Source organism: Oryza sativa, chromosome 8, assembly GCF_034140825.1.
Source record: "Oryza sativa Japonica Group chromosome 8, ASM3414082v1".
In the NCBI taxonomy this organism is placed as follows: Eukaryota; Viridiplantae; Streptophyta; class Magnoliopsida; order Poales; family Poaceae; genus Oryza; species Oryza sativa.
Window position 1 is genome coordinate 25,174,325 of NC_089042.1, and position 27,916 is coordinate 25,202,240.

At 41.9% G+C, this 27,916-nt stretch overlaps 1 long non-coding RNA gene and 1 other non-coding gene across 3 annotated transcripts; one reads left to right on the plus strand and one right to left on the minus strand.

The window, feature by feature from the left end:
- The first annotated feature begins 5,852 nt into the window (after nucleotides 1-5,852).
- On the plus strand, nucleotides 5,853-10,894 carry LOC4345980 (uncharacterized). The gene is made up of 3 exons (XR_010734391.1): nucleotides 5,853-5,992; nucleotides 6,094-9,241; nucleotides 10,261-10,894. It is a non-coding gene; the product is annotated as an uncharacterized protein (transcript).
- Nucleotides 10,895-12,166: 1,272 nt separating this feature from the next.
- LOC107278151 (uncharacterized) lies at nucleotides 12,167-27,808 on the minus strand. 2 transcript variants are annotated; one of them, XR_010734392.1, is made up of 4 exons: nucleotides 27,638-27,808; nucleotides 25,207-25,331; nucleotides 12,941-13,002; nucleotides 12,167-12,841 (listed from the first exon to the last, which is right to left on the minus strand). It is a non-coding gene; the product is annotated as an uncharacterized lncRNA (long non-coding RNA). The 2 variants fall into 2 exon arrangements; XR_001547921.3 differs by lacking the exons at nucleotides 12,167-12,841; nucleotides 12,941-13,002 and having other exon boundaries at nucleotides 24,922-25,331.
- Between the last annotated feature and the right edge of the window lie 108 nt (nucleotides 27,809-27,916).

Below are 27,916 nucleotides of genomic sequence, written 5' to 3' on the forward strand. Positions count from 1 at the left end.
GGGTAGTAGCACGAGTACCCTCCCCGTAGCTAGCCGGCGCCGCCCCGACTGCTGCCGTCGCTCGCCGTGTGCTCGCCGCTGTCGCCGCCCGAGCTCGGAAGCGCCTCTCGTCGCCGGCCTCCCTCGATGCGTTTCCTCCTAATCCGGCGCTAGCAACGGATTCCCGTAGCCGCGTAGATGCTCTCACCGCCGGGAATCGGCCCCTCGTGACCTCGTCGCCGTTTTCCCCTTTTCTCTCCGCCGGTTGCCGCTGCCGCAATTCGCTGCCGTCGAGCTCCCTCCGGTGAATCCGAGCCGTTGGCTCGTCTCCCCTCGTCTCGAACAACCACCCGGTGTGCTCGCTTTCGCCTGTATCGCCGTGGTTCGCCCCGCCTTTCGTAGCCGCCGTCCGCCGTCCGTTCCGGCCGGCGTCTTCTTCAACCTCCCGCCGGCCCGCGTGGCTGCCACGTAGGCGCCAGTCGGCACCACCTCGGCCGCGCCCGGATCAGCTGACCCGGCCAACCGCTCCCTCCGTTTCCCCTCCCTCGCGCGCGCGGTCCACCGCGAGCCGTGAGGCTGCACGTGGGCCCGCCGCACCGCGTCCTCCGCGAACCGCGCGCGTGCACCGCGTCTCTCTCCCCGAACCCTAGCGCGCGCCGCGTGCTCGCTCCACACGGTGAACCGTGTCACCGACAAGCGGGTCCCACTCGGGACCACGCGAGGTGAGCCCGGTCCACCGGCTCCCTCTCTCCTCCCCTCCCGCGCGCCCTGCTGGGCCGAGTCCTCTTGGGCCGGCCGGCCCATTAGCTCGGCCGAGCCGCGCTTCTTCTCTCGGGCCGCGCCCTAGCCGCCCGAGGGAAGTCTACTCTTCCTCCCTCTTTCTTTTCTTTTTCAAAAAGGATTTAAATAAATCCTTTTTCCTTTAGACCAAAAATCCAATAATCTTAGAAATTCAATATCTTCCTAACCGTAAATCCGTTTGACTCTGTTCAACTTCCAAAATTCCTCAAATCTCGAGATCTATCTAATGGCACGCTTAGAGGTCATTAATAGGGCTTTATTTTCGCCGTTTATTGAGTTGTCCCGTTTCGCGTGTAGTTTCGGAGCCCGAAGACCCGCAGTGCGAGGATTTCGAGGATCAAGCTCAAGATCTCGAGCAAGGCAAGCCACCTTTGAACATCTTGGGCCTATATTTGAACTTAATTATGTTGCTTGAAAAATATTATGCATTGATAGGATCGCACTTAGTCTGCTTGTCCCGTCTGAAGGCAGATTGGCGGACCTACCTAATTTGTCGCATTTGATCCTTCCTTTGTTAATTGTTATACCATGTTCCCTTGTAACCATCTAGTTGCGCCTCGATATTCGTGCACTCTGTGCGAGTATCGACGGTCGCCTTCAAACTTAAAATCTGAGTAACTTCTTGGGTAAAACTTGGGTTTTACAAAAGACTTGGAAAACTCGACACCTGGGTCGGTGCTCGCGAACTAAATGAATTTCCAAAACCGCGGACCGGGGAACGTACCGGGTGTACAGTTTCCCGTTCTTGCACTTAAGGACCGTTTCCTTGGAATTTCATCCGAACATAAGACAAGTACGACCACATGGGTGGAATGGGACACCCCTGGCTGAGTAATTAGCTTATCAGGGGAGCCTTGATGCCGAGAGACATGTGGATTCGCCGGGGTGGTGTCGGGGAGGACCCCTGGGCTTCCTGGCACAGTATGGTCTGGGACCTAACCTGTTGTTGGTCTGGGACCCCTCTCGTCGGCATATGGTAAACCTGTGTCGGCTTTGGAAATGCCTTGTCATGAAAGCTTGGAGGTCTCCCGACGTGGCTGATCCCCGTGGGCAGGGTGATCCGGGTTAGTAATGTCGTGTGGGTAAAGTGTACCCCCTCTGCAGAGGTTAACAAACTGTTCGAACAGCCGTGCCCACGGTCATGGGCGGATGTGAGGTGATTCCTAGCGTAGTTTTGTTTGACTACTGCCTTGTGAAATTGCTGTTGTGGGAAGGGGATCGATGTTTGGAAAATCTGTAGCTGATGGGATCAGCTAGGCCCAGGTGGCCGTTTAAAAGTTGTTGGCCGGGTGCCAATCTTGAACAATTCAAAAGACTGATACATTGCACATACTCCGACCGGACGAGACGCACTGTCTCATCCGTGTCGTTTGAGAAGCACTCACTTAGTTGTTTCAATAAAGGAGTTCAAAATTAAATCAATTGCAAAAATAACAGCCTTTCCTTGAAGCATGCATTAAACACTTATTTCCCATGGCTTGCTGAGTACTCCCGTACTCACCCTTGCTCTATATAAATAACCCCCCCAAGTTGCTGAAGAAGATGAAGCGGATCCCGCTGATGAGGAGTTCTTCCAGGAGCAAGCCGGCTTCGATGAGTTTTAGGGTTTCGGCCTAGTTCCCAAGTCGCGCCTGTGATGTTTGGTTCAAGTCTTGGCTTCCGCTTCCCTTTTGTAATGCAGTTGTGAGCTCGGGATCTGTCCGCAGCCCAACATGACTGTACTTCTACTCTATAATAAAGAGACCTCTGTTGCTGTGATATTATGTCTTCCTGTGATACCAGCACTGTTTCCTGGGACTGGTATCGATTTACAGGTTAATTTGGAGCATCACAGGCTAGTTCCGGTCGGGACTAGTTCGGGGCGTGACAGCATTGGATCTGGTGCCGCGACATCATCACTAACTCTCCACCAGCTGCCGTCACTGCGCCAGATCCCATGTCAGAAGGGGAAAAAGAAAAATTTTAGGTAAAATTGAATTTGGACTTGAAATTTCGTAGGAACGTATTTTATGTCTACACCTATATCTTAAGTAAATTTTGTCATGAATTTAGCAATCTCTTAGGACCGGTTTAATTGGACCGAATCCAATCTCTTTACTCTTTAGACAAAGGAGCAAAGACTAGTTCTCTAGCCTTAGGCCGTGTTTAGTTTCAAAGTTTTTCTTCAAACTTTCAACTTTTTCATCACATCAAAACTTTTCTACACACACAAACTTCTAATTTTTCCATCACATCGTTCTAATTTCAACCAAACTTTTAATTTTTACGTTAACTAAACACAGCCTAAATAAATCAATGGGCCGTGCAGACATGCATGATCACAGCAACTGCATGGGAAACGATGATACATCTTTAGAGAAAGAATAAAAACGCAACAGAATTCGATTCCATGCTTTAATTTGTAAAAGAGACGCGAGCTCGGTGAGAAGCAAAGGATCCGATGACCCACCAGCCAACTCTTCTAATACCACCAGGCAATGCAACAAGCAAGGAATCGCGTGTCATGTCGTGTCTTTGATTTGGAGACGAATTAGCAGCTAACTAGGGCTCTTCTTTGGACGACGGATCGACGAATTCTCGTCTAATTCCGAGCGACGAGCTTCCCTGCAGGTAGGTGATTGTTCCCCTTCTGCTTCTGCAACAATGCTGATCCAGAGCTCCAGAACTACTCTCACCAACAGTTGTGATTTGTGAAGCGCAGAGGGATTATATTAATTAGAGCTGACAGTTAGAGTGTTAATTCTGTACCCATGCAGGAGTTGGCAAAGAGGCGATCGGCATTTCACCAGTTGGCGGATCGATCGATCCGTCATGGGTTAGGCTGATCATCAACCGACGATTGTGCATCCGCGCCTTCTCTGCCCGTTCTTGTTCCATCTTGTACGGCATTGGAATTCCATCATGAAAGAACCGGTACAACTGTTTTCTTCCATTTATGCACACTAGTTAGTCTGCTTTCATTTTACTATGTTCTGCATTAGGCGCTTCCAGAGAGCTTCTACGTAAATAAGAAAGATCTAGCTGTTGATTAGATAGACCGTATTATTATGACTAAGATCATTTGAAATCCCATATTAAAAGTACGTATCGTGTCCTCGCAAAAAAAAAGTGCGTATCGTGAAGGTTTTATAGTTATTATCGTAAAACACACGTAACGGTCGCTATTCCTTATATAATATATCTAGTGTTACATCGTCAAAACATCTAACTATACGTTAATAACATCGGTACCGGAAACCCAAGGTGGCCACAACACCAGCAGAACATCAAATACTGCATACATACATATACATACATATTTGTCGACATTTTCTTTCTAAAAGTTTGATAGATATAAATATACTACAATCGTAATATATCCAGCTACATCGTCAAAACATCTAACTATGTGTTAATAACACCGGTACCCAAAAACCCAAGGTGGCCATAACACCAGTAGACCATCAAAGGCTACATATATACAGAAACAATTTTACTATATATTTGACAAATTTTTTTCTAAAAATTTGACAGATCTAAATATAGTATAATCGTAGTGTATTTACATTACAACTTGCATATAGCTATAATGTAATTTTGAACCGTTCGATTTGTTAAATTCGTGCAAGAGAGGTAGGAAAAAAAATCACAATCCACGAACATGCAAGGGGATTTGGTACCATTACATCCGTTTTCACGGAATTAGCATGTCACCTAGGGATTTTTGAAAGTTATATACAAGTTACATTATAGTTACATGTAAGTTACACAACAATTACATCACGATTTACATCTGTTAAAATTTTTAGTTAAAATTTGACAATAAATGTATAGCTAATCCTGTATCAATCCGTCGTAATTTTACGAATAAGAGAATTGTACACAATTAACCATGGTTAAGGCACTACTTTTATTTGATGTTTTGATTATTTACGGACGTAGAGATATGGCATTCAGTAACTGCATTTCTTTTTTCAATGCGCCTACTAGTAAGGTGGTTGAGGTGTGTGGTTTTAGCCCCATAATATCGACTGCTCACACTTTTTTTTTCTTAATTATTTAACACAAAGTCCCTTATTAGTTATGCAACATACCTTTTTTTACTTTATTTAGATAAATTCCAATCAAATTATGAGATGCTATTTTAATATTTGCATTGTCCAATAAGCAATTTACCATTTGAATTTCCCTTAATTAATCGTATAAAGTCTCACAATGATATATAGTGGTATTCTTCACGGGCCCATTGGCATTAATTTTTAAGGCAACAAAACCTATAAATAACATATTTAGGCCAGAACTAAAACATAATTTTATATATTACTAGAAAAAATGCCCGTGCGTTGCAACGGGTGTAGGTTATTTTAATTTTATTATTGTTATACAATTTAGTTAAGGTGAAATTCGCTTGAATATATATTTTTCTAGAAAATGATGAGCTGCAATTAAGAGTCCGATCATCTCAAGTTAGTATACGAGTTTTTTTAAAGAGATTTCTTATACAAACTTAAAGCCCGACTCAAATACGGATATGTAGTTACCAAAAAAAATACGGATATGTATTTCCAAAATTGAACAAACTTAAAACCCGACTCAAATACGGATATGTATTTCCAAAAGCGAACGAACTTAAAAACGACTCATGCACGGACAACGTTCCAAACTATCGACAAAAACATATTTAATTTTTATAATAGTAAAAATAAAGATTAAAAAAATAATTTATGGACAAAACTACTATATATTATGGCCTTAGTGACTTAGAAGCCATTGTTAAAAAAATAAAAATATTTCTTAAGTCAACTTCTAGGCTGAAAATTAAAAGTTGACATTTGTAAGGTGCAAATAACTGCATGGACCATATTATGATCATTGATTCAGAGCTTACTAACCAATACAGAGCTCATTTATACTGCGCACTTGTGCAAGCACTGGGTCGGAGAGCAGCAGGGGGCAGGGGCAGCGTTGATCGAGATCTCACGCTACTTGGCGCACGCCTTGTGGGCCCCCGTATGAAGTGATCCAGTTTCCTTGCTTTGTGCAGCCAGGCCCACAACACGCCATCCAAGGAGCAGCATCAGGCCAGAAGCCCATGGACTCTAGTGAACTGTTAAGATGCACGGCGATGAATCGCTGCCCGATTTTCATACGAACAACGGAGATAAATACTCCGCATCGGACACCGCGATGGATGAAAAATATAAATAGAAACAGAAAAGGTTGACGTACCAAGGTTCATGGCAAAAAAACATCTTCAACTTTTATAATAGTAGAGATGAAGATCACCACGTGTTAGCGACTAGTGGACCTAATGTATATGCTACTGCATTTCAGGAAATCAGGGCGAGAGATGTTGGTGCCGCCAGAGAAGAAATACTAAATCTTATCTAGAGCAACATCAACATCAATAGAAAGATGACGATGATTTATTTTCAGGGTTGGTATGGTTTTGGGAGGACCGGGGTCCTTAGATCCATAGCAGAAGTTCTTCCATCCATGAAACCTTATCCCCCAGAATTACGCTTCGACAGGACTATATACATAGATTGCTCAAGGTGGAAAAGCAAAAGGGTGATGCAAAGAAAAATAGCAGAGGAGCTAAAACTTGACAATGAGACCATGGCATCGTTTGATAAGCAGGATGAGGAGGATGACTTCAGTGGAGTGGACATTTGCTCTAGGGATGCCATACTAAATGTTTCAGCAGCGATTAGCAGGATACTGAGCCAGAGCAGATTTCTGATGGTTTTTCTTAACGGGAGTGATGATGAGATCCCCCTAAGCACATTTGGTATTGCAGACTATTTTGACTGCGTAGTAATATGGACTTGGAGTAGAATGTTCCTTACCGTGATGGATGTTTCCTATTTACATAGTATTTACAGGAAAATAAAGGAAGGCAGATACACAGATCTTTTCATATATGGCTACCAGGATGCTGATAAATTCTCAAGTTCAGAGTTCGGTGCACTGTTTCGTGAAGAGGCTGCTACCATAGGTCGCTGCCCATGTCTGCAGAACATCGACCTGGAAATAGTTGCAGATTGTTGTCTCTATGGGTTTCTCATGTATTATCACAATAAACAAAACACCAATGAATTTGTTTGGCCAGCTCATGCGTCCAACTATTGGACGTGCGATGGGATCATCCAAGGGGCTAGAGCATTGGAGGTCAGTAATGCATTGCATCCAGAAGTAAGTTTCGAGTGTCGTTCTTATGAGTTGAAAAGGGTGGTTGAAATGTTGAAGATGGATCCGAAGGCCCCTTTCCTATTACTGGAAGACGACAATAAGTTTGTCTATTCAAATTCAAACAGGCCTTACCGTTGGGTTTTTGCCATCTCAAATGATACCATAGAGGAGGCTATGCAAACTAAAATGGCAAGTGCATCATCAATCTTCTTAGCAACTCAAATGTACAGTGGTGGCCTCCTTGGAATACCAGATGGTTTTTTTGAACAGTGCAGTAGCCTCTGCGTGCTGGTTCTCTCCTGTTGTGCCTTCAACTTTGTATCGCCTCCTTTCCTCCATTGCCAAACGTTAAAATTCATTGGATTAGATCGCTGTAAGAGCAACAGTACAGTTGAACTTCAAGGAAAGTGGGCATGTCTGCAAAACTTGAGGGTGATTGACCTACGCTACACGGACTGGGTTGAGATTTTCCACGAGGAAAAGATGGAGCTCATGACTAACCAGCTGATGGAGGTAAACATAGAGGGAGTTAGGTGCTCGCAGCTAACAAGTCAGTTAAAGAAAAGATTACCATGCCTTGAGAGGCTCCGGATAATCAACCCTCAGAATGAGGCTGAGACATCATCATCATCAACTGACATCAACGACATATTCGTAGACAAAACGGATCTGCAATTGCTTGATTTGTCTGGCAACAAAGAGATGAAAAATCTGCCAACAAGCATATCCAATGCAGGCCAACTTAAGGTTCTTATTCTTGACGGTTGTGACGCGCTGGAGGATGTTGTTGTGCCTAATAGGCTTCCATCATCGCTAAGGTCATTCAGCTTTGATGGCTATGGATCTGCAGCGCCCAGTCGGGCATCAACTATTGAGCTACCTCTACAGAGCTGCCGTCCTGTTCGGCGTGGTATGATTCGTATGAAGGATGTGAAAACATCCGTGATATCCCTAGAAGGCTGCACGCAGCTGGACAATCTGTTCTTGCGTGGCCTGCCCAACTTGGTGGAGCGGGACCTTTCAGGCTGTGCAATCAAGGTGCTCGACTTTGGAACTATGGTGACGGATGTCCCATGTCTCAAGCGGCTATTTCTGCTAGGCTGTGAGCACCTTCGTGCAATAAGATGGGGACGGTCAAGGTTGCTGGAGTTGCTCTGTATAGACACACGTCCTGCCCGGAAGGTACTTGGATGTGCTCGGCCATCCCTTGCCGTCGACCATAAATACTTCCGGTTACAGGTGCATGCTTGTATTGTGGATGCTAGGCTCGCTCGGTCCTTACTGGCTACGATCAATTACTATTATTATTTCAACATCAGTATCACCTCTTCAATGGCATCCAGTAGCGGAGTTGTGCAACCAGAAGAAACAAGCAAGAAGATGACTGAACCCAGTGGTCAGAAACACTGCGGTGTAGCAGGCATCTATGGTGATGTATTTAGCAAGGTCGGCGATGCCGTAACCACAATGGAGGCCTTCCCGCAGCCTCCGACCCAACAGCTGGATCGCCACATGGAGATTGGTGATGGAAGCCACAGCGTGGAGAGTGAAGTGAAGCAAGCCTATGATGAAAGCAACAAGTTAATTCAGCTAATGGTATCGTGCACGAGTCCCTGCATGTGCATGATGACTCGGCCTGCCGCCACGCCTTGGCTGCGGAAAATTGGTGTTACCTCAGGTGGTGCCGCGTGGAGAGGTCCTCCAACCTAGACGTCGTCTTTCCTCAGGGTGCAGATGAGGACGGTCGCCTGGAGATCATCTGGGCATCGGACCTCCTCAAGGCCCACTGCATATGGAGCAGAGGCATCAAGTCCTCAGATGGTTACTTGCAAAGTCTACAGCACTTGCACCTGCGCTCCTGCCCAAGCCTCCGGTTTGCGCTTCCAATGGCGCTCCCCTCCTTCCCCAGCTTGGAAACCCTCCACATCATCCACTGCGGCGACCTCAGGCACATCTTTGTACCGGACACGGAGTTCCAGTCGACAAGTATCGAGTTCCCAAAACTGACCACCATCCACCTACACGACTTGCCGTCACTGCGGCAGATATGCGAGGCCGTCGAGATGGTGGCGCCCGCGCTGGAGACCATCAGGATCAGAGGATGCTGGAGCCTCCGCCGTCTGCCCCGCAGTCAGGGCAAGCAGAAGCCGGCCATCGAGGTGGAGAAGGATGTGTGGGACGCGCTGGAGTGGGACGGGGTGGACGCCGGCCACCACCCTTCCCTCTACCAGCCGCCCCAGCATTCGCGCTACTACAAGAACAAGCGCATGCCCAGGGGCACCCTCCTCGGGTATGTTATCGAACCTACATATGCATGCATAGCTACATCGATCGATCTCTACATACATTGACGGATGAAATTATAACATACTACCTCCGTTTTTTAAGGGTGAATAGCCAAAGTGGTCCTCCAAGTTTCATCTTAGGCTCAGTTTAGTCCTTGATGTTTCAATCCATCCATATTAGTCCTTCAAGTTTTCATTTGAGTTCAAACTTATCCTTGAACCAACAATTCTCTTGATAAATGACACTTATACCCCCATCATTTACATATATAAGAGAAAAATTGCATGCTTGAATTTTTTTATAGATAATGCATAGTAAACTATATAAAATGAAAATAAATTATGTACTAGCAAAGTGTATACGATAGCAATTTCTTAAGTTTCATGTGCACATGTTGAAATAATAGGAAGTACATCTGCAATTTTTTTTATTCATCTTGGTTTTCTCTTTTCTAGTTATAGTTATATGCAAATTAAGGGCAAAATGGATATTTTCTAACAGAAATATTGACTAGAAATAGCCATATGGCATATTAAGTGGGTCCAAGGATGATTTCAAGCCAAAACAAATATTTAGAGGAGCTATGTGGACAAAATGAAACGTGAAGGACTAAATTGAGCCTTAGATGAAACTTGAGGGACTATATTAGCTATTCTCCCGTTTTTTAATAGATGACACCGTTGACTTTTTTTATATGCTTGACCATTCGTCTTATTCAAAAAAAATTACGTAATTATAATTTATTTTGTTATGAGTTGGTTTATCACTCATAGTATTTTAAGTGTGATTTATATCTTATATATTTATAAAATGTTTTTAAATAAGACGAATGGTCAAACATGTGATAAAAAATCAACGGCGTCGTCTATTAAAAAACGGAGGGAGTATCTATATAGTATCTGCTACTGATTACTGCATCCGATTATTATACATCTGCTACTACTAAATAATTAAGGCAGCGGCTTACTGATTGCTCACTCTTGATTTCCGTTGCTTCTCATCATCTCCTCTCTGCATGCCCAGGTGAAATCCTGAACCGTACGTGCATCTGCTCTGCTACAACTTCAGTTGCTTGCTCGCTTGTTATCTTCAGTAAGTGTCTGCCTGCGTGTCTTGCTGGCTAATCGGTGACTGGATTGCCGACTAGCACAGCAGTGCTACCTCGTGTTTTGATTTATCAGTTTGTTCTGCGAGCCAGGATATGGGGCTTCAGGTGTGCCCACTCCGTTTTCCGTGTGTGCTCGGCCGAGTGATGAGTGTGTGTGGCTTTCGCTTGAGTACGAAACTGTACGTACGTATTGAAGCAACGGCTGGTTGTGGTTGTGCCTGCCTCTGTCTGTGTGATTGGTGTGGTCTGAGCTCATGATGAGCGAGTGTGTGTCTATCAGCTACCCCTGCCTGTTTGCAGCGGATCAGAATAGCTAATAAGAATAAGCAGCGGCTGCGCCTGTCTGCGGCTGCGCCTGTCTGCTCGTGTGGTGTGTGAATTGTGATTGAGCATGGGGAGTGCTTGATTGCTAGTACATTTATATGTGTGCATCTGATGGACCAAGTGGATGCTGCTTGTTCATGCATGCATTCCGGCTGTATTGGTGAACCATAAGCTGTACTGTAATACATGAAAAAACTTTGTGGCATGTGATTGTTATTCTATATACTTTCAAGTGTGTGCCGTGCTACAGATGTTTGGATGCACGCAGTATGTGTATCTGCTAGTGCGTAACGCCAAAAGAAATACGAATATGCTGCTGACTGCTATATATATATATATATATATATATATATATATATATATATATATATATATATATATATATATATATATATATATATATATATATATATATATATATATATATATATATATATATATATATATATATATATATATATATATATATATATATATATATATATATGCTTCAGACAATATACACTGTCCACACTTATGCTTAAGACAATATACACTATTCAAAAACACTATTTATTCGGCTGAATACTATTCAGTTTACTATTCAAAAACACTATTCAGTTTACTGTTTAAATTACTGTTCAATGCTGTTCACTTCGAGAGATATTTTAACTTTAGGATCTTTGCAGGGTGGCGAATCCTATTTAGACAGCCTCAGAAGCTTGCTTCAGATGATGTAAAGTCCTACTCGGTACTCACCGTATGCCTCACCTATCTGTCTTTTTAGAAGCAACTTAAAAAGATATTCCAAGTCACACTTGTTCTAGCTAAGAGTTTATCGTCTCCCCAGGCAGTTCCACCCGAAGGGAACACTATTGCTCATCTTGAAATATTGCTCATCTTGAAAATAATGGAGCAAAAACCCATATATGTTGTTTTTGACGGAAAGCTTCCTGGAGTGTACATATCTTTTGAAGAGATAGTAGCCCAAAAAATAGATGCAAAATTAATGGGTGGATTGTCATGGAAAAAATATATAGATTTTGATGAAGCTTTAACTCAGGCCAGAAAAATATTAGGAATAAACTACTACTTGGAACCAGCAGCAAAAGAATATATACAAAAATGCAAAAAAGCCAAAAATAAGAAAGCTCCAGAGAACCCATATTGTTCAAATATTAAGAATGAAGGATCATCCCAAAAACCTACGTATAAGGAATGCTTGACTAAGGGAGTAGATCCTTTGGATGGCGAATATATCGATTGGAAAATAATTGAAAAATTTGAAGAAGCATCCCCCAAATTAAAAAAGAATTGAAAGAAGAAATACTTAAAGAATTAAAGAAAGAAATGAATGATAAATTTGAAGAAATGAAAAAAGCATATGATGAAAAATTTGAAGTCTCCTTTTCTGATGTAGATACTATGGATTTAGGTGGTCATGGGCAGCCTGACCAATAAAGCAATATAATATAAATTGATAATAAATATCCATTCTTTGGGCGTGGGAAGACTATATTTGCGAATGACCAAAGTATGAATTGAATTTGAATCAATCCAAAATGCAAGGACAGTGAATAACATTTGACTGTTAAAAATACTGTGGAGAATATTGCTTTCGGCGGAAAAGAAAGGCGCAGGTACAGAGGTGTCTCCACCTTGGCCAATTCAAGGACAAAGTAAAGCCAAAAAGAAGATAAGCATCTCCATGGTGCGAGCCAGCTCGTGAAAATACAGTATCTAAAAGATAAGCTTGAAGCACAGTCGAGCCTTCAGAGCTCCTATAAAAGGAGGGGTTTGCTCAGCTGAGAAGAACAACGAAGACACCATTCAGAGCAAAGCTTCCAAGCGCGCTCTCACCCTCCATTCCACCGTTCTTAGTAGTAGTGACTTTAGCCTACCTTGCATAGTATATTGAAGCAAGGAGGTGTGTTATAACGCTGTGTAAGGTAAGAACAGCTTGCTTGTACCTACCTTCGGGTTTCCCGAAAGGGAAAACCGTATGTAAGCTTATCTGTTTAATATGAAGTAATTTTCCTTAAGTATTCCTGCACGTTTGTTCTAGACAAGTGTTTATGCTAAGGACCCTATAGGAGAAACCTCTTCGGTTTGTTCTCGTTTTTAGCCTGCATCTTGTATAGGCGTCTGGAGAATCGGTATCCGTAGAGAAGTGTTCCCTTCGGGTGGAACTGCCTGGGGAGACGATAAACTCTTAGCTAGAACAAGTGTGACTTGGAATATCTTTTTAAGTTGCTTCTAAAAAGACAGATAGGTGAGGCATACGGTGAGTACCGAGTAGGACTTTACATCATCTGAAGCAAGCTTCTGAGGCTGTCTAAATAGGATTCGCCACCCTGCAAAGATCCTAAAGTTAAAATATCTCTCGAAGTGAACAGCATTGAACAGTAATTTAAACAGTAAACTGAATAGTGTTTTTGAATAGTAAACTGAATAGTATTCAGCCGAATAAATAGTGTTTTTGAGAGTCTAAGTGTGAGAGTCTATGTAAGAGTCTTTGTGAGAGTCCTGTACCTATATAATTACGAACGTGTTGTACCAAGTCCTTGGTGTAATCTTCAGAAGGAACTACCTTCAACCTATCAAGGTATATGAATGAACACCTGGACCGTTCTATATAAACCTATTATGTTCTAAATATCTAATACATAATTTGTATTTACATCTTTATTTCCTGTACTGCATTTATGTTTGCATAATAATATAAAAAAAATTTAACAACCTGGATTGCCATCCAATTGTCACATACTAATCTCACATCCAAGATTGCATATAGATAAGCATTTCTATCCTCATATCTGGTGACTAGACCCCTAGTCACTGCCCTGGGCCAGAGCTGTTTTCTGAAACCACTGAGCCAGGCTTCTGTAGTAACTTTTCTTGGAGCATTCATTTCCAAAATCCGGTTTAATTATGCGTCCTGCTCCCTTAAAGTATTCAGAACTTTGGTTGTAGAATTTGCTGATAAAAATCCTTGTGATTTTGTTTTGGAAAACCAGCTGATATTCATAATCTGTGGTGATAGCTTCTTCAATTTCTGCAGCTTCAGAAAATAATCTCCAATTTTCATGATTAGCAATTGTTGTATATATTTCTTCCTCTTCGTCCGATAGTTTGCTAGGACCGTCTTCTTGAAAATTAAATTGTCCATTCATGATATATATATATATATATATATATATATATATATATATATAATGAATTGCTGGACGAACAGGTGGTGTGAATTTTGGTGGTATTGAGGAGAAGATAATCCTGTATCTTCCATGTCCAAGTCTCCTGCAGACATCTTTCACAGCGTTTCCTAAATCAGATTGAAGGATCTGATCGAGGGTTGCATATATGGAATTCACAAGACCATGATCTATAATGGTTTGGAGAGATATTTCTTCATGGTTGTATGTGGGTAGGTTCCGGAATCTTTGAAGATTTATCTCAGCTTTGAGAACCAGGAATTTATAGGATGGGTCAGAGATTGCCTGATCATCTAGCCTTAAGAGAGGGAGCATATATATGATTACTCGTATGGCTGGGTTTCTTTCTCTCCCTTCTAAGAGATCAAAGAAATAATCTTGGAGTCCAAGGAATATTTTCATTTGTCTCTCCTTAAACTTTTGCCAAACAAGATCGAGGATGTCTTGCCCAAAGCAGGATAAAGTTTGCTCCGTTTTGAAGCTTAATCTAGGTTGGAGATTTTCGTATGCAGTACTCATGGGATTTTGGCTTTTAGGTTTCTTTTGGCAAGAATCTTTGTAGGCACAAGATCTACATGGTGCTTTTGGCTGGGTCCGGAGTATATATTGTGGAAGGAATGAATTGGGATGATTATGCAGTATGTATGGTGTTTAGGGAATGGTATCATGCTTTTTGGTGGATGATGATGGTTTATTATGTGGAAAAGATTGCAATAGGTTATTGATATTTATGTGGAAAGCAACCATGCTCGAAGCAGGATCTGTTGAGATTAAAATCTTATCTGAGAATACCTTGGTATTCTTATCTGTTGCCATAGATTGTTCAACTTCCATGGGAAGTTTATCTTGGCCATCACGGGATTTCTCCTCGCGATAATCTAGTAACCTCTCCTCATAATGAGGGATATCTTGTATTTTAGCCCTTTTTTATGTTATCTTTTGATCTGTGGGCACGAAATTTTTGAAATAATATGCCAGGCCATTTAAGGCATGAGCTTTTTCTTTTTTGTTTTTTGTTTGCCACAAGAGGTTTAATAACCCTTGTTGTAGCTCTGTTATTCTGAAATTGTGATTAAATCGTTCTCCATGGCCTCTGGGCAATTGGGGCAGTCTCCATGAACTCATATTTGTGAGCCATTCAGACTTCTGTGAAGCCATTTCCCTGCATATATATTCAAGATCTTTAGTAGCTTTTAATAAATATCTATCTTCCCATGATGTCTTACCTGGCAAGTCCATAGATTTCGGAAGATATGATGGGAAAGAATTGTCGTGTAAATATATTGTATTCACAACTTGTTCTCTTTTGGTCTGAACAAGCTGGTCAAGAATCTCATCTGTGTTAGACGAAAATCTTAGGCTCACCTGTTTGCCCATTATCTTAAATTGAATATCTTCGTTTGTGACTAGGAAAGGACGAATAAGTGATAAAAATGGTGTTCCTAAAATAACATCTTGCTTAAGATTTTTAACAAGTAGGAAAGATGTTTTAATGCAAACTTCAGTTATGCAAATATAGATTTCAGGGATTTGATATTCTACTGTTAAAAGTCCTCCATCTGCCCCACGAATTCTGTGGGCGGCTTTATAGAAATATTTATGAGGGATAATACCTTCTCGAATGCAATTGACATCAGCACCAGAATCAATTAAAGTAATATGCTGGAAGTAGGATCCGTCTATAAAACGATACATAACTTCTGTGTACCATTTTTGCTTCATATATTTTTGAATGGTTCCAACAACATGATCATCTTCTTGAATTGGTTCGTCCTTTTCTTCCATATGGAATCCTTCTTTTGATTCTAACATGTATAGACGCTTTCTTATTTCTTCTAAATCTTGTTTCATAATTTTTTGGTCTTCGAATAGGCTGATCAAATCTGGTTGCTCATTCTTCTTTTTCTGTTCATCTAACCTTTTAAACACTTCATCAATAGAGAGGAATTTGCTCTTTTGAATATCCTTTTTTAGTTTATCCTTATCAGTTTTGACTCTTGAAAGGAATTTTTCGAGGACTCTTCTTTTTTCTTCTGGATCTTGAATGGTTTCAAAAGTATCGAGAACAAATTCTTCTAAACTGGTTAAAACGAGTATATTTTCATCAGACTCTTCTTCTGAATTATCTGGCTCACAACAAGAGCAACCACTGTCTTGGCAACAATTAATTTCTGCATTTTTTTCTTCATCTGAACTTGAGTCATTGTCTATATTATTTAGTATTGCTTCAAGTTTTTCTTTAACGTCTTCTGATTCTGAATCTAACAAGGCTTGGATCTCTTTTTTAACTTTAGATTTGAAACATCTGTTAGCTATGTGTCCTTTCAAGCCACATTTGTAACAAATGGTTTCTTTGCTTTCAGTGTCTTGTGTTCTTATATTCTTATTGTAAATTCTTTTTGGTTTCCTTTTGGTAGCTTGAAAGCTCATCTTGCTTTTATCATTTGGTTTTGTCATGGGTTTGGAATGGGTTTTTCTTTTTCTATGGACATAAGGATCTTGAAAACCAAACTGATAGCAAAAATCTCCCATTTCTCTTTTACCAAGAATCCTTTGTTTTTTGAGTTGATCTTTGATTTTTAGGTCATTGCAAAGCTCAGCCCCTACTAATTGTATCTTTTGTGTGATTTTTCCAATATCTAGATAGTGATAATTTATACTCCCTCCCCCTTCTTTTCTTAGGGAATTTCTAACCTTTTCAGCAAATAAAGGAGGTAAACCAGAAATATATTTTTCTTTCCAAAAGTCTTGATTAGGTTCTGGTAGGGTATATAGTTTTGACAAGAAAGTATCTTTATACCATCTAAAATCTGACATTGTTTTACATTTTAAATTTATCAATTGTTCTCTATTTTTTTCATAGATATCATGATAGTTTCCGGCAAAGTGATAAATTATGTTATAGATTAGAGTGGCTAAGGCATCAGAAATGTTACCGGTTGGATTCCCATTACCATCTCTATCAGGTAATGGCCTTCCTTGATCATCCCTCTTAACTGCGCAAAGAATCTCCTGTCTTTGAGTTTCATTTAAATAATTATTCCACCATCCTTTTAATTGACCAGAAAACCCAATGACAATCATATTGGCAGCTTCTCTTTCTTTGTTTCCATTAGCTATGCAGGCATTAGCATACATAATCATTTGATGACATAAAGTAAAGATTTGATATTCAGTAAAGCCATCTAGGTTCCATTCTACAATTTCTTTGCCATTGTAATAAATCATATTTTGAATCTGAGGCATTTCCTCAAACTGTAGGTCTGCATAAGTTGGTCGAGGGTAATAATTCCTAGTTGTGGAAGTAAGAGTAGAGGGTTTAAAAATCTTGTTGACCATATCATATTTCTAATTGATGTTTTTATTTACTTTTAAATTATTTAGTTTTAAGGCTAGCTCATTGACTAGTTCTTCAGTGATTGCGGGTCCAAAAGCCTTTTGTTTTCCAAGTTTGATGTTAGGATCAATTGTTGGGACAAACATAGGACTAACAGACTGAGAACTAGAAGACTGAGAATTAGAAGGAATATTTATTTTTACCTCAGGTCTTCCTGTTTTGTAGCCTTCCATAAGGATTGTCTCTATTCGATTTGTTTGTTGACCAAGAGAACGTAGAGATATATTTGCATAATTTTGTTGTTCTACCAAATGTCCTATGTGTTCAACCTTTGCTGTTTCTCCATATGTATTTTTAGAAATACTTTTTAGTGGACAAGCTTTTCCTCCATTATGAGATAATTGAACGGATTCAAATGGAGGATGAACAGAGTCTACCTTGTTTCCACTGGCTGTCTCCCATTCTGTAGAAACCTTCTTGATAACAGTTAAATCTTCTGCTTCGGATTTTTGCTCTTTTTTTATCATGTTTTTTCTTTTGAAGAATTCTTCGAAGTGTCTGACTTGGCTACTTTCATACCAATCAAAGAAAAAGATGTTCTTCCTTTGTTCTCTCATTTCTTTATGCCAAAGTTCTCTTATCTTTAGTCTAAATGGTTCATCGACCCTTTCAAAGTATCTTTTCATCTTGGGTCGGTTCTTTTGAAGCCTGAGTTCTCTTTTAAGCAAATCTTTATCAATTTCAAACTCATCTTCTTCTATAGCAATAACAAAGCCAACATCAAGCTCGATAACATTGATATCGAAGTCTGAGATTGAAGGTTCGTCGGAGTTGTCTTCATAGGTAGCATAGACAACATTTTGAGGTTTTGTCCTAGGCCTAGAATCTAGACTGACAGAAGGTCTAGACTGGAGAAAGGCTTTTTGTTTTGAAGCAAATGTTATCTCAACATCTCCGTCTGGTGTTTCAATCAAGGATTCGACTTCCGACTGATCCATAGACTTAGGTTCAACAGCTTGAGATAAAACCCATTTCTCAGGCAGGGTGATCTCATCCCATTTCAGGGTTTTGGGGATAGTATGTCTGTTATTAGGATTGGTTTGAAGGAGAGTGGTTAGGCCTTTTGGTGTATAATGTTTGGCACAAGGTGCTAAAGTTGTCATGGCTTTGTAGTAAACTCTGTAGGTAACGGAGATGTTTTCACTCCCTGGTTCTAGATCATAACCAGATGTTTGTAAGTTGAGAGTGAGAACTTTATGGATATTTGTGTCTGAGAGGGATACAGAAAAATCGGGAAAGGTGTTAAAATAAACAGGACCATTACTGAGGCTGGCTTCCACCATGCCAAGTAAGGAATCTTTGAACCTTTTATTTCTGCAATCTCTTAGACAAGCCAGAACAGAGACGTTCAAACCCTTTCTAGTCAAGGATCTGATAGCAACTTGTATAAGACCAAAGTGAAGGTAGTGATATTGATGTTTAGCTCTTATAGAATTGATTTCTCTTTCTGAAAGAAGATGCAGGGTTTCATGCAAAGAACTAATTGGAATAGTTTTTTCGATTGTTTTAATATAGTAGTTACTAAGTAACGAAAAAGTACCTACATGATATATTTCCTTAATATTAACCTTAGGGATCTTCCAGTTGGAAATACTTTTCTCAATATCCTCAAAAGATATAGATGAAGCATTCTTTATCGACATAGTGCCAACAGACTTCTCGCTACTGCACGAGGCTACAGATTGATCAGTGGCTCTTCGTGATCTAACCAACCAAGACATCTTATACGAAAGATAGGAAGATAGGTAGGTAGTTACCAGTCAACGGCGGGGAAATCTCCCACAATTATGATCAACCTATTTGGATATGATGTATTCCATATATATATATATATATATATATATATATATATATATATATATATATATATATATATATATATATATACATACATATATATATATATATACATATATACGTATATATAGATACGTATCTATATATATACATATATACGTATCTATATATACGTATCTATATATATACATACATATATATATATATACACATATACGTATCTATATATATACATACATATATATATATATACATATATACGTATCTATATATATACATACATATATATATATATCTATATATATACATACATATATATATATGTACACATACATATATATATATATACATATATATATATATGTACATATATATATATATATACATATATATATATGTACATATATATATATATACATATATATATATGTACATACATATATATATATATATATATACATATATATATATATACATACATATATATATACATACGTACATACATACATACATATATATGTATATGTATATGTACATACATACATACATACATACATACATACATACATACATACATACATATATATGTATATGTATATGTATATGGATATGTATATATATATATATGTATATGTATATGTATATATATATATATGTATATGTATACTGGATTGTTATGTGATTTGGCAATATATTTCCAAGGCTGTGGTTGAACCTGGTGGCATCTTTGTCCCAAGGGCTCTGTTTCCTCCGCTGTAAGAATCATACTACCGCATGGGGTGTCTAGTGCACTCATGTGCCGCTAGAATAAGTCATTCCCCCGCGCGAGTCGCACTTCGGCAATGTGTAGGGAGCCGTAGACGGACTCCAGATACCGTGTGTGCCATCCTCAAAGCCTGAATTTCTCCACCAGTGGCATATATGAAACTTTCAACTTGGAGTTTGAGGACTTCATTGTTTCACTTATTGACGGAATAAGCAAAACGGCAAATTTGCAAACGAAAAATAATTTATAAATAATTTTTTTATGTACGTGTTCTCAGCGATCTAAAAGCAAATGCTGAAAAACAAACTACGATGATAAAACCCTAAAATCAACTCCAAATTTAAGGTTAAAAATTTAAATTTTAGCTTATAAACATAAGCATAAGCCAAAAGATGAGGCTGTGAATTACTCGGGGCTAGGAGGATGTACAGAGGAGCAGCAAAAGCTTGTTAAATGCTCGAGCTTGGCAAGGGGATCCGCTATCACCAATTTTTTTTAACATAGTAGCTGATATGCTTGCTTTGTTAATTAAGAGAGCTAAAGAGGTAGGTCTCTTAAAAGGGGTTATTCCTCATCTAGTGGATGATGGTTTGTCTATATTGCAATATGCAGATGATACCATTATCTTTCTGGAACATGATTTGCAGCAGGCAAAGAATCTTAAATTAATTTTAACTGTTTTTGAAAAGCTATCTAGCTTAAAAATAAATTTTCACAAAAGTGAATTATTTTGTTTTGGTCAGGCAAAGGAGTGTTATGATCAATATTCCAATATCTTATATTCCAATATCTTTGGTTGTAAGTTAGGTTCTTTTCCTGTTAAATATTTAGGAATTCCAATGCATTTTAGGAAACCATCTAATAAAGATTGGAAAGTGATTGAAGAAAGAATTGAGAAAAAGCTTAGTAGTTGGAAAGGTAAACATTTATCTGTCGGGGGAAGGTTGGTCTTGATTAATTCTGTACTTTCAAGTTTAGCTATGTTTATGATATCTTTCTTTGAGATACCGAAAGGGGTTCTTCAAAAGATTAATTATTATAGATCACGGTTCTTTTGGCAAGGTGATGATCATAAGAAAAATTACAGACTCACTAGATGGGATATTATTTACCAACCTAAGGATCAGGGAGGCCTTGGGATTTATAATTTGGAATTACAAAATAAATGTCTTTTGAGTAAGTGGTTGTATAAGCTAATAAATGAGGAAGAGGTTTGGCAGAACTTATTGAAAATGAAATATCTTTATAACAAGTCTATAACCCAAGTGGACAAGAAACAAGGTGATTCTCATTTTTGATCAAGGCTTATGAAAGTCAAAAGTATTTTTTTTAGATATGGGCTCTTGGATTGTGAATGATGGGGAACAAATAAGATTTTGGGAAGATAAATGGCTAGGTAACTTAGCTTTCAAGGATAAATTTCCATCTTTATATGCTATAGTCCGAAGGAAATCATCCACTATTGCTACTGTTATGGGATCTGTTCTGCTTAATGTTTCTTTTAGAAGAGCTTTAGTTGGTCAGAATCTTGTATACTGGCATAAATTGTGTGTTTCTATCGTACATATTCAATTAAATCCTTCTTTTGACTGTTTTAGATGAAATTATCATCAGAATGGTAGGTTCTCAGTAAGGTCAATGTATCTAGCTTTAATTAACAATGGTTATGTTGAGAGGAACAAATATATATGAAAACTTAAGATGCCACTTAAGATTAAGATCTTTACGTGGTACTTGCTTAAGGGAGTTGTGTTGACCAAGGATAATTTGGCGAGACGGAATTGGAATGGTAGCTTAAGGTGTTGCTTTTGTATGAAAAATGAAACTATTCAACATCTCTTCATGGATTGTCATTATGCAAAATTCATATGGAGAGCAGTTCAGTTTTCTTTTGGTTTTAATCTTCCAACTAGTATATCTCATATATTTGATGGGTGGCTTTTGGGGTGGACAAGAAAAAGAGTAAACTAATACTGGTTAGAGCTTCTGCCATTTGTTGGGCTCTATGGTTGAGTAGAAATGATTTGGTTTTTAATAAATCACCATCTATTTCATATATGCAGGTAATTTTCAGGGCAACGCACTGGCTCCGGTTTTGGGCACAGCTACAAAGGTGTGAGGATGATGGGGAGTTCCTAAAGGTTGCATGCCGCAAGTTGGAGTCGATGGTTATGCAATTATTTGCCAATTATGGATGGAGGTTCACAAATAGACTTCAATAAATGTGTTCTCCTTATTTTGGCTTGGTTTCCTCTGTTTTTGTTTGCTGTGTCCTATTTAACTGAACTACGCTCTTTTCTGGATTGCTACAATATAATAATTGACTGTAGCTCTTTTTGAGTAAAGGCTGGGATGTTAAATTCCATTATCTAAAAAAAATGCTCGAGCTCGAGGAAGGAATCGATCGAGTGGATGGACAAAGCTGAAGAGACAGGTGACTGGATTGAGTAAGAAAGGGGCAATTGGGGATGCCATGGGCTGTGCGTGGACCTCATTGGCCGAAAATGTGCACCACCGGCCAATTACATAAGGAAAAAGTACACGGAAGGTCCCTCAACTTGTCATCGAGATACAAAATCGTCCCCAACCACAAACCAGATATGTGACATCCCTCAACTTACAAAACCATTCACTTTAGGTCCTTCGGTGGTTTTGACCTCGGTTTTGTCCGACGTGGCGGCTGAGTCAACGTAGGACCCGCGTGGGCCCCACATGTCAGACTGTCCACGTTAGCTCTCTTTTTCCCTCTTCTCTCCCTTCCTCCTCTCTCTCTCTCTCACTCTTCTCTCTCTCTCTTCTCTTTGGGCATGGTGTGCGACAGGTGGGGAGGAGACCGACCGAAAAAGAGGTCTAGCGGCCGGCGACGCGGCGGCAGCGGCAACCGAAGGTCCTTCTCACGGGAGCGCCGCCGGCCGAGTCTCGGCCGTGCCGCTCGCCCTCATCGGCCGCGTCCCGGCCATGTCGCTCGCCCTCGCCGGCCGAGTCCACGCGGGTCTCCTCCCTACGCGCCGACGTACACGAGGTCCACGATGACGTGCCGAGCACGAGCTAGAGCTCTGTGACAGCCGCCGCCTCCGCCAGCGCGGCGGCAAGAGCGCCGAAGAAGTCGCGGTCGACGTAAGACGGGCTGACGATGAGCACGTCGATGTCGGAGCCGCGGCCGTGGATGCCAAGGCAGTAGGAGCCGAAGGGGAGCACCGGGCCACCGTCTCCTCGGCGCTCTCGTACAGGCCCTCCTCGCGGAAGAGGCTCTCCAGTCGCGTCATGCTCTCCAGGTCCACCGGCGTCGAGCGCCTCTCTCTCCTCGCCCCACCAGCCGCCTCGCCCTGTCGGCCTCCTCCCCACTCACCGGTCGCGCCTCCGCCTCCGCCTCCCCCTCCCCCTACCTCGTCGGCAACGACGATGACAACCGCATCGATGCGAGCACCTCTTTCCGCGTCGCCACCACTATGTCGCGCGTCGTCGGGCGCCTCTCTCGCCTCGCCCCACCGGCCACCTCGCCCTATCGGCCTCCTCCCCAATCGTCGACCACGCCTCCGCCTCTCCCCCCCCCCTTGCCAGTGACGACGATGACGACCGCATCGACTCGAGCACCCCTTTCCATGTCGCCACAGATGTGTCGCCCATCGTCAGGCGCCCTCTTGTCTCGCCCCACCAGCCGCCTCACCCTGTCGGCTTCCTCCCCTCCCGTCGGCCAGCCCGCACAGAGGATAAAGGTGAGAGAGAGAGAGAGGAAAGGAGAGAAGAGGGGAAAGTGAGAGGAAGGGAGATGATGCTGTTAGCCTGACATGTGGGGCCCACGTGGGTCCCACGCTGACTCAGCCACCACGTCAGACAAGACCGGGGTCAGCGACGGCGCACGGGGGAGGAGCTTGCCAACCGGCTGACCGCACAAGGAAGAGCTCGTCGGCCGGCCGCAGCGCGCACTGGGAGGAGCTCGTCAACTAGCCGCACGTGGGGAGCTCGTCGGCCGACTGCGCGCGAGAGGAGGAGCTCGTTGGCCGGCCGCGGTGCGCATGGGGAGGAGCTTGCTAACCAACCACACATGGGGAGGAGCTCTTCGGACGACTGCGCGCGATGGAAGGAGCTCATCAGCCGGCCGCGCAGGGAGGAGCTCGTCGGTCGACCACGACACATGCGGAGAAGATAGTCGGCCGGCTGCACACGGGGAGAGAAGCTCGTCGGTCTGCCGCACGCGGGGAGGAGCTCAACGGCCGACCACGTGCGGGGAGGAGCTCATCGACCAGTTGTGGTGCAAGTGCGGAAAAGGAAGCTCCTAGCTGGCGGAGGAGTTATACGGGCCTGCGGCGACGGTGGACATCGAGGTGGTGGTGCTGTGATGACACCGCCTGGCACTGTCCCTCTCCTCCCCTCTTCCTAGCTTGACTCAATGTCGTCGCCTCCCCTTCCCTCTCCTCCCCTCATAATAACTCGAGCAGGCCGCCGAATCTAGCCGTGTGAGCGTGTGTGAGGCCTTGACGACGGCAAAAAAGACAAGGGTCGGCATGGTGGTGGTCGGCACCCTCGTCGATCTCCTCCGTCGTCATATGGTGAAGCACCCCGACGGTCGTCGTTCTCCTCCACGCGTCCCTTCCGTCGTCCCTCCCCGCCTTAGCCTCGGTCCCCGATGGCAGCACCGAAGCTAGAGGTGATAAGAACGGCGTCGCCGCCAATGTTGTCGAGGCAAGAGCACACTCCCCCAGTTTACTTGCACGAACGCCGACAACCTTCTCCAGCTGGACTAGACGGCTCGCTCATCCCATCGCGCGGAAACAAGGCGAGGCCGAGGCCGGCGTGGCGGTCGTCCAATCCCCCCACAGTGAGTAGCGAGAGCACACCGAGCGCAATGAGGAGGAGCAGCGTCACCCGTATTCCATCCCCTCGTGGTGGAGCTGATAAGTAGGCCCCACCTTTTCATTTTTTTTATCCTTGTCACTGAAATGTGGGTCCCATAAGCTGATTCAGCCTATCAACAGGGTCAACGATACCACGTCGGATGAAACCGCCCGAGGAGTTGATTTGCAACGGTTTTGAGAGTTAGGGGACGTTATACCCGGTTTTGCGGTTAAGGGATGCAATTCAACGAGGGTCATGAGTTGAGGGATGAAAAATAGACTTATTACATTATAACTCAACAAAATAAGCACTTTGACCATTACGAGCCATAATGGAAGCAATAGACCCATTACAGCCTAAAATGTGAATCAGATCCCATCTGAACAACTGAAGCAGTTGGGCCAATACGTGAAGCGATTTTGGCCCAATAATCGAGGCAATACTGCCCTTTAAGGCCTCCTCAAATGTTACTATATAGGCACTAAAATACAAAGCATGAAAAATGAAAAACCACAAAAAGCATGTTAAAGTGGACTTGGGAAAAAAATACCTGTGCCATATTGGTAGAAATTGTTACGATGTATGTCACTTTGTAGAACTCTCTCCATACCATCTGTTTTTGTGACCTAGGTGGTTATCTGCCTTCACTCCAAAACAACCTTGGATAACTGTTTGCTGCTAGAAAATTTCAAAATTAGCCATTTTGTGTGTCTAGCTCCATAAAATGTTACTTCGACAATAATCTGCATTTTGGCTCTCAAAAGCCCCATCAAATGAAGTTAATCAACCTTTTGAACAGTATGTGGTCTAGTCTGTTATGCAAATGTTTCGACGAATACTTAGTTTGATCATGTGTAAATGTGCTGGGGTACAAATAGTTGCAGAGACTTGCCTTAGGACTTCAACTTCACCCTATATGATGCATGTGCTTGTTTAATGATACACAACCATCATGTGATTGAAATTTTCAAAAGCAAATTCGTCATCTAAATGGTCCTAATCTGCACCAATAAGCACTTCAGATATTTCCACTCCAGTTCAAAATGATTGAGTGTGAAGGTTATCAACATATACATACAAGTATTAGCAGTTAGGGAAAATAAAATGAAAGCATGCATACTCCATCTGTCCTCAAATACCTATCACAGGGTACTGTTCATCTTTAAACTTTGACAGCTCTTCTTATTGGAAGAAAATGTATAAATACTTAAGAGCATTCTATATTATAGACGTGTGATGTATCCTAAATATAATCATGAAACTTCCATCCATCATTATAAAACCATTCAAAACTTACTGATAATCAAAGCTAAAATTATACTGGTTAACAGTGACAGCTATTTGAGACGGGAGGGAGTATTTGTTAAAAGTATGAATTCGCTGCAGATCTCCAAAGCTCCTATGTAGTAGGTACTCAAAGATTTGATCAAGGCATTATATATCCATCAACTAACTCCTGCTTAACATAAACACAGAGAAATGCAGCTAAGCAAATGAAGTAACAGAAAATCAGCATTCTAGGCGAACAATGGTGCAATGCATTTTTTTGGTAATATATACAGTATAATTGTACACATATGTCCGTTCTACTGACTAATTATAAACATAATTCAGGAAAAAAAATAAACAAAAATATATAGAGAGCCTAAGTAATTACGGGCAGTTTTATTTCTTAAGTCTAATACTCCTGTATGTCAGAATTAACACTATAACAGTGCTGAAATCAGTTATAAAGATAAGCAAGTGACAACCCATCACACATCGGTTATGTGATAACTTGCATGCTGCATTGGTTTTACACTTTTACTAATGAACATGTATACACTTTAAAGAATAAAACAAGGGTTCTAACCATTAGAAGTAAACAATATTTCATTATTACTAACATCAACGAGAATGACATGTAAGCAGCCAAATAGTGTAACATCGCAGATTAATTATGAAAATAGTCCAGTCCCTCCATACAGCGAAAAGGGACCGAGTTACTACACTGAATTTTTCAGTATAAATTTCGTTTACAACATGTAAATAAGTAGGTCTATTGGAATCACAGAACACAGCTACATACAACGAACGAGTGGAAGAAACATAGGACAGCACCAAAGCATCATAAGCTCTAAAATCATTTAAGCCATAGTCTTGTGAAAACCTATGAGGTGACAGATAGTACGTCATCCATCTCCACACAACAGAAACTAAGAGGGATAAATGCACCCGATGGCATAACTTTGGTGCCCCAAAACAAAACAAAACTGTGACATCCCGGCCCAGGGCTTAATACAATTAATAGAATGCTCATATCAACAAGTTGCAACTTTTTTTCCAGAAGCCGATCTCTAAAGAACTCTGAGGTTAAGCGTGTTTGGCCTGGGGCAATTTAGGGATTGGTGACCGATCGGGAAATTCTTCCCGAGTGCACACGGGTGAGACAAAAACAGTCACCAAAACACCTACATATGCCTGGTGGTTCAAGTTGAATAGCCGCTAGTTCTCAGAAATACAACCGCCTCATCAAATCAAAAGTAGTTTAGGGCTTTGAAATCAACATTACGGCCAATAATTAACCGTGCACTGCGAGCAGCCTGAAATGAACTAGAGGTACTCAAAAACTAAAACTAGAGAAATCACCCCAGGACAGCTACGAATTACAGCACAACAAGCAACGCAGTTCAAACTACATGAAACAACAACAAGAGCCCAGAGCCCTAATTGCAAACCACACAGAACGTGCGTAACCAAATCGACAAGGGAGCCACAAACACAGATCAAAAGCATAGGGTTCCCCACTTCAGCTTTGTTGGAGAATCGACGACAAGGTCAATCACAATCAAACAGAAGAACCGAGGACGCACGATTAGGATTTTGGCCCCGCTGAACGAACCGACCAATCAACCATTCAAAACCCTAGAGAAGGGGAGGGGAGGGGATCGATCGGGGGCCCGTGCCGTTCGGGAGAGGAGGGAGGCGGAAACGAAGCGAACCTGCTCGGCGAGGCGGAGCCATCTCCGGCGAGCGCAGCAGGAGACGCCATCCCATCCCATCCCGTCCCTAGCCCATCTCCGAGAACGGGATAGGGCGGAGAAGAAGAGCCGCCGCCGCCGCCGCAGCCCCCGTCGTCGCCGCCGCCGGCGCGTATCAAATTTGGGGGATTTGTTTCCGTTGGGCGTTGGCCATGGAGAATTTTGAGACGAACGCCACGCGGGCCGTTTGGATCGGTGCTGCCTCCTTGCATTTTGTGGGCCGCGTGTGTGGAAGCACGT